This window comes from Protopterus annectens, chromosome 3.part1 (assembly GCF_019279795.1).
Source record: "Protopterus annectens isolate FY-2018-M chromosome 3.part1, PAN1.0, whole genome shotgun sequence".
In the NCBI taxonomy this organism is placed as follows: Eukaryota; Metazoa; Chordata; order Ceratodontiformes; family Protopteridae; genus Protopterus; species Protopterus annectens.
In genome coordinates, this window is record NC_056732.1 from 1,740,021,019 (window position 1) to 1,740,028,348 (window position 7,330).

The window sequence follows — 7,330 nt, forward strand, 5'->3', positions numbered from 1 at the left end:
GTTTTAGCAATCTATCTACATACTGTGGGAGTAGAACCCACAGCCTTCTGCATCAAAAGCAAGTATTCTACCTGTTGTGCTGCTAATAACACAATCAGACTTTGCATAAGCAGCACTGAACCTCTCTCCTCCTGAAGAACTATGCTGTACAAGAAATCTGGAAAAAGCCGAAATTTATGGGGGGGGGGGGCAAAGGCCCAAAACCAGAGACACATTTTAAACATTGCTTATATAATCCTAGAAAAGTTGTTAGAATGAAATGGTTTGTGTTACCATGCATTTTCTGAAAGATAGGAAGACTGGAACTTAAATGGCTATCATTATTTAGTGAATTCATTTCTCACTGATTTGCCAGAAAAACACAACTTTTAAGAGGAACAGACCACAAATATGAGCCATCTGCAGTAGGAAATACCACAAAGTAACTGACTTCTGCAGTAAGCAATACCACACACAAAGAATTACAAGCTTAACAGAAAAAGCAATACACTTCTGCGAAAAGCAATTTACTTCTGCAGTAAGCAAAACCACAAAAAAAGGAAATGACATCTGTAGTAAGCAATACCACACACAAAAAATCAGAATCTTAACAGAAAAAGCAATACACTTCTGCAGGCTGCTTCTTGTTTCAGCTTAAAAGAAAAGCAATACACTTCTGTAGAATGTCATTTCTCATCTGGAAACTTAACAGTAGAGTGTTTCGCAATTAGAAGCTTTCACTCACACAAACACAAACACTTAGAAGTTTACCAGGGAATGCAGTACAGTTCTGCAGACTGCCGTTTCTTGATTCAACTTAAAGGAAAAGCAATACACTTCTGAAGAATGTTGTTTCTCAACTGGAACTTCTGGAAGTTTAACAGCAGAATGTTTCTCAGTTAGTAGCTTTCACACACACACACACACACACACACACACACACACACACACACACACACACACACACACACACACACACACACACACACACACACAAACACGAAAAGCAATACACTTCTGCAGAATGTTTCTTGTTTCAACTTTAAAGAAAAGCAATACACTTCTGTAGACTGCAGTTTCTCAGTTAGAAGCTTAACAGAAAGTAATACAATTCTCAGTTAGAAGCTTAACAGAATGGAAAAGCAATACACATCTGTAGACTGCTGTTCTCGCACATAAGAACTTCTGCCATTTCTCATTTCAGCTTAACCAGAAAAAAGCAATACACTTTCTGCACCAGAAATAAGAAGCTTAACAGAAAAGCAATACATACACTTCTGCTGACTGCCGTTTCTCTTTTCAGCTTAAGTTTCTCTCGCACATAAGACAATAAGCCTTACAGTTTTGTCTGCCTTACCTGGAGGAAGAAAAATATGCTATGCTATGCTGCATTGCCTGAATAAAACACATGGTGCACTGGTGCATTTGCCGCAAGTTAAATTAAATGAAGTGCACTACTAATGAATGGCTCTGCATTCTGACAGTCTGTCTGCCTGCCTCTTGAAGCTGATGTCATTGCGCACGCCCTGCATGTGATGACGTAAGGAGCAAATTAACTCAAAAAAACCACTGAGAAATTCAGAAATTAAAGGGGCCACTCTAGATTTCGTGGCACCCCAATATTTTGCCCTCCAAACCAGTATTTACCGAGGAATTCAGTACAGCTGAGAGGTATGCAGCATACACACACACACACCTACCTTCTCTCTGCACTCACAGACACCCCCCCCACACACACACACACACACACACACACACACACACATACATGCACACACACACACACACACACACACACACACACACACACACACACACACACACACACACACACACTCACACACACACACACACACACACACACACACACACACACACACACACACACACCCACACACACACACACACACACACACACACACACACACACACACACACACACACACACACACACACACACACACACACACACACACACACACACACACACACACACACACACACACACACACACCTAACCTCTCTTTTCACTAACACACACCTATCTTCTCTCTGCACTCACTCACTTACACATGCATACACACGCACACACACACACACACACACACACACACACACACACACACACACACACACACACACACACACACACCTAACTTCTCTCTTCACTAACACACACCTACCTTCTCTCTGCACTCACACACATGCACAAACACACCCCTACCTTCTCTCTAGACAAGCACCCCTACCTTCTCTCTAGACACACACACACACACACACACACACACACACACACACACACACACACACACACACACACACACACATTCTCTCTGAACTCACACACACACACACACACACACACACACACACACACACACACACACACACACATACACACACACATTCTCTCTGAACTCACACACACACACACACACACACACACACACACACACACACACACACACACACACACACACACACACACACACACACACACACACACACACCTACCTTCTCTGTGCACTGACACACACCCACTTGCACACACACACACACACACACACACACACACACACACACACACACACACACACACACACACACACACACACACACACACCTACCATCTCTCTGTGCTCACACATACATGCGTGTACACCATGTCTCTCAAACTGAAAACATCAAAAATCTGGACAACGACCCATGAAAAATAGGTTTAAATCTGGACACTGATTAACATAAAATTTGCCTACATAATTATGCAATCCTGCCCACTTTGATGGAATTGTGGGACACCAACTTTCAAAGACAAACTGAATAACAGACAACCAAAATATGGCCCCAGACTGCAGTAAATGGCAACCATTTTTTAAAATGTGTAGCAATGATGTTCACTGGGAAGGGAGAAGATTAACCTTAGGATTTTGTTTTTGGTAAATGTAGAGCATTTAATGGTAGACAATATTTTAATCTAAGCAAAAGAATATTATAGTTTGCTAGGACCTCCAAAAGTCATTCTCCATGGCCTACTCATCAGTGGCATAGCTAGAGTTTGTGCTGCTCAGGGCTGTCTGAGTTTGCCACCCTTCCCTCCTCACAAAATCATGGTCAAATGGGGCCCCCATAGACAGCCCTCCCCCCTGCAGCCATTCCAATGTCCCATTACATGGCTATTTCGGCCCGTTTACCATAGACACTGAAATGTGCATACTGCTTTACTTTTACAATGATTATCTGGATTTTATTTAAAACTTTCATTTTACATTTTATAGCACAAACACTAACAGACATCTCCTAAACAAAGCAAGACAGTCCCACAGTGAAAATAGGCTTAGCATTAAAACCTCTCTGCCCTTGAACCTCACATTTATTGAAACAGCACTGAAACCCACATGCAAAGAAAATACATCTGGCCAGTGGTGGATAAAGATTACCTTTTGGCTGTTTTCAAATTATAGGCCCCTTGCACACAAAACATATATGTGTTCTTTGATGCACCTTCCTGATTGTATTAAATTATATTCCTTGTGTAATACAACACACTTATTAGAGCACATTTTAAATTTATTGTTTTGAACATTTTCCAGTAAGCAATGAAACAAAATGCATGAACCAATAATGACAAAACTGCCCAGTTCAGAACATTTCCATCATAAAAGCCTACTCAAGCTTCTAAAACCCACCAGTATCAGTAAATATGCACAATCTCTGCAGAAGTAAAAGTCATCTAAATAATTCCAAATTAAAGAGATCTGTAAGTAATGAAGAGGTTGTTTCTAGCAAAACAACTTTATATTTCATTGTTTCATCTAAAAATAAAGTGCCTGTTGCCCATGAGGAATAAATTGCCTATATTACATTAAAACAATGATAAGCTAGTAATATTGCAATAGGGAATGGCTTGCAAACTGATAACAGTTCATAGTTACTAGGTATCTCCATTTTCCGCCAAACAGGGCATTCTCAGGACTATAGCACCCCTCCCCTTTAAAAGTACACGGTATAGTTTTAGCAATCTATCTACATACTGTGGGAGTAGAACCCACAGCCTTCTGCATCAAAAGGAAGTATTCTACCTGTTGTGCTGCTAATAACACAACCAGACTTTGCATAAGCAGCACTGAACCTCTCTCCTCCTGAAGAACTATGCTGTACAAGAAATCTGGAAAAAGCCAAAATTTATGGGGGGGGGACGACAAAGGCCCAAAACCAGAGACACATTTTAAACATTACTTATATAATCCTAGAAAAGTTGTTAGAATGAAATGGTTTGTGTAACCATGCATTTTCTGAAAGATAGGAAGACTGAAACTTAAATGGCTATCATTATTTAGTGAATTCAGTTCTCACTGATTTGCCAGAAAAACACAAATTTTAAGAGGAACAGACCACAAATATCAGCCATCTGCAGTAAGAAATACCACAAAACAATTGACTTCTGCAGTAAGCAATACCACACACAAAGAATTACAAGCTTAACAGAAAGAACAATACACTTCCGCAAAAAGCAATTTACTTCTGCAGTAAGCAATACTACACACAAAGGAAATGACATCTGCAGTAAGCAATACCACACACAAAAAATCAGAAGTTTAACAGGAAAAAGCAATACACTTCTGCAGACTGTTTCTTGTTTCAGCTTAAAAGAAAAGCAATACACTTCTGTAGAATGTCATTTCTCAACTGGAAACTTAACACTCACACAAACACACACACTTAGAAGTTAACAGGAAACGCAATACACTTCTGCAGACTGCCATTTCTTGATTCAACTTAAAGGAAAACAATACACTTCTTCAGACTGTTGTTTCTAAACTGGAACTTCTGGAAGTTTAACAGCAGAGTGTTTCTCAGTTAGAAGCTTTCACACACACACACTTACTCACACACACACACACACACACACACACACACACACACACACACACACACACACACACACACACACACACACACAAACAACACAAAAAGCAATACACTTCAGCAGACTGTTTCTTGTTTCAACTTAAAAGAAAAGCAATACACTTCTGTAGACTGCAGTTTCTCAGTTAGAAGCTTAACAGAAAGTAATACAATTCTCTATTAGAAGCTTAACAGAATGGAAAAGCAATACACTTCTGCAGACTGCTGTTCTCGCACATAAGAACTTCTGCCATTTCTCATTTCAGTTTAATAAGAAAAAAGCAATACACTTTTTGCATCAAAATTAGAAGCTTAACAGAAAAGCAATACATACACTTCTGCTGACTGCCGTTTCTCTTTTCAGCTTAAGTTTCTCTCGCACATAAGGCAATAAGCCTTACAGATTTTTTTGCCTTACCTGGAGGAAGAAAAATATGATGTGCTGTGCTGCACTGGCTGAATAAAACATATGGTGCAGTGGTGCCTTTGCAGCAAGTTAAATTAAATGAAGTGCACTACTAATGAATGGCTCTGCATTCTGACAGTCTGTCTGCCTGCCTCTTGAAGCTGATGTCACTGCGCATGCCCCACATATGATGACGTAAATAGCAAATTAACTCAAAAAAAAACTGAGAAATTCAGAAATTAAAGGGGCCACTCTAGAATTCGTGGCACCCCAATATTTTGCCCTCAAAAAACAGTATTTACCGTGGAATTCAGTACAGTTGAGAGGTATGCAGCATACACACACACACACACACACACACACACACACACACACACACACACACACACACACACACACACACACACACACACACACACACACACACACACACACACACACACACACACAGACACACACACATATACACACATACCTACCCTTTCTCTGCTCTCACATGCACCTACCTTTTCTCTGCTCTCACACAGCAACACACACAAACACACACCTGATCTCTCACAGAGACCTACCACTCTAACACATTCCTACCTTCTTTCTGCTCTCACACAACAACACACACAAACACAACTTCTCTTTCACACAACAATAAACACACACTATCTCTTATGCAAACAGAATGACTAGTTTAAATCAGATACACATATACACATACATATGCAGACAGCATTTTCTTTCTCTCATACAGAAACATCAGAACTGCTACTTTATATTACACACACACACACACACACACACACACACACACACACACACACACACAAACACACATTTACTTTCTCTATGAATGGAATGGCTAGATTAAATTTTGCTTGTGAGTGCGAAATGGGTTTACATCTGCTTTGGCGTGTGTGGGTGAGATGCACAATGGTCCTCTGTAAAGGAGAAGACACCACCATTGTGGTATTAAGAAGCATTTATATATATATATATATATATATATATATATATATATATATATATATATATAGACATATATATATTTTTTTTTTGTTTTTTTGTTGATAGCATGCATGCAATGAAAAAAAAAAAAAGAAACTGCAAGAACCACAACAATGATTCACCATGTGCTTGAATGGCAAATAAGTGAATGCTTTTTTCCCATTCAAACACATGGATCAAATGTCAGAAATGGTTTTCCAGCAAACCATTTTCGACATTTGATCCTTCGATGTTGTCCGTATTTTGGCATTATGGTTCGCGGAAATGACCGTTTGCATAAATGTAATTCAGTCATTCAAAGGCAAACTTATAATATATATATATATATATATATATATATATATATATATATATTTTTTTTTTTTTTTTTTTTTATTACCTGAGAAAGGTGGTAGGATGCACACTGTGGACAAACAAAGAAATGAGGAGATATGAGCAAAAGCCAAAGTAGCTCCATTTGCAGAAAAGATCAAAGAGAGCAGATTATGGTGGTTTGGGCACATGTGTAGAAAAGCAGAAGATAATCTGGTAAGGAAGAGTTGGGACAGACAGGAAGAAGGTAAGAGGAAGGGAGGACTTGCAGCAAAGAGGTGGATGGATTGTGTGAAAGAAGATGTGTGACAGTCAGGCATGAGTGTTGAAGAAGCCAGGATTCTGGCACTGAATCAAGAGAGTTGGTGACAGTTAACACGATACCCCGACCCCATATAGAAAAATGGGAAAAATGGGAAAAAGGGGGCTAATGATGACATATGTAGACATATATGTATATATATATATATATATATATATATATATATATATATATATATATATATATATATATATATATATATATATATATATATACATATATGTATATATATACTGGAAAACTGAGAAAAACTGGAAGAGCAAACACAAATTAAAACAAATAACTTCTGAAATTAAAAATAAAGAAATGAAAAAAAAGAGATGGACACAGGCAGATCCTTGTGTAAATTTAGCACTTTCGTTCATTTACTATTAGAACTTCTTCAGAATGGAAAATTACAGTCAGTC

At 38.8% G+C, this 7,330-nt stretch overlaps 1 long non-coding RNA gene across 1 annotated transcript in view; it reads right to left on the bottom strand.

Moving 5' to 3' along the window:
* Nucleotides 1-1,442, bottom strand: part of LOC122798904 — a 269,954-nt gene extending 268,512 nt beyond the window's left edge. Inside the window, exon 1 of the long non-coding RNA XR_006364338.1 lies at nucleotides 1,337-1,442. This is a non-coding gene — a long non-coding RNA (uncharacterized LOC122798904). The remainder of the gene's footprint in view (nucleotides 1-1,336) is intronic.
* Between the last annotated feature and the right edge of the window lie 5,888 nt (nucleotides 1,443-7,330).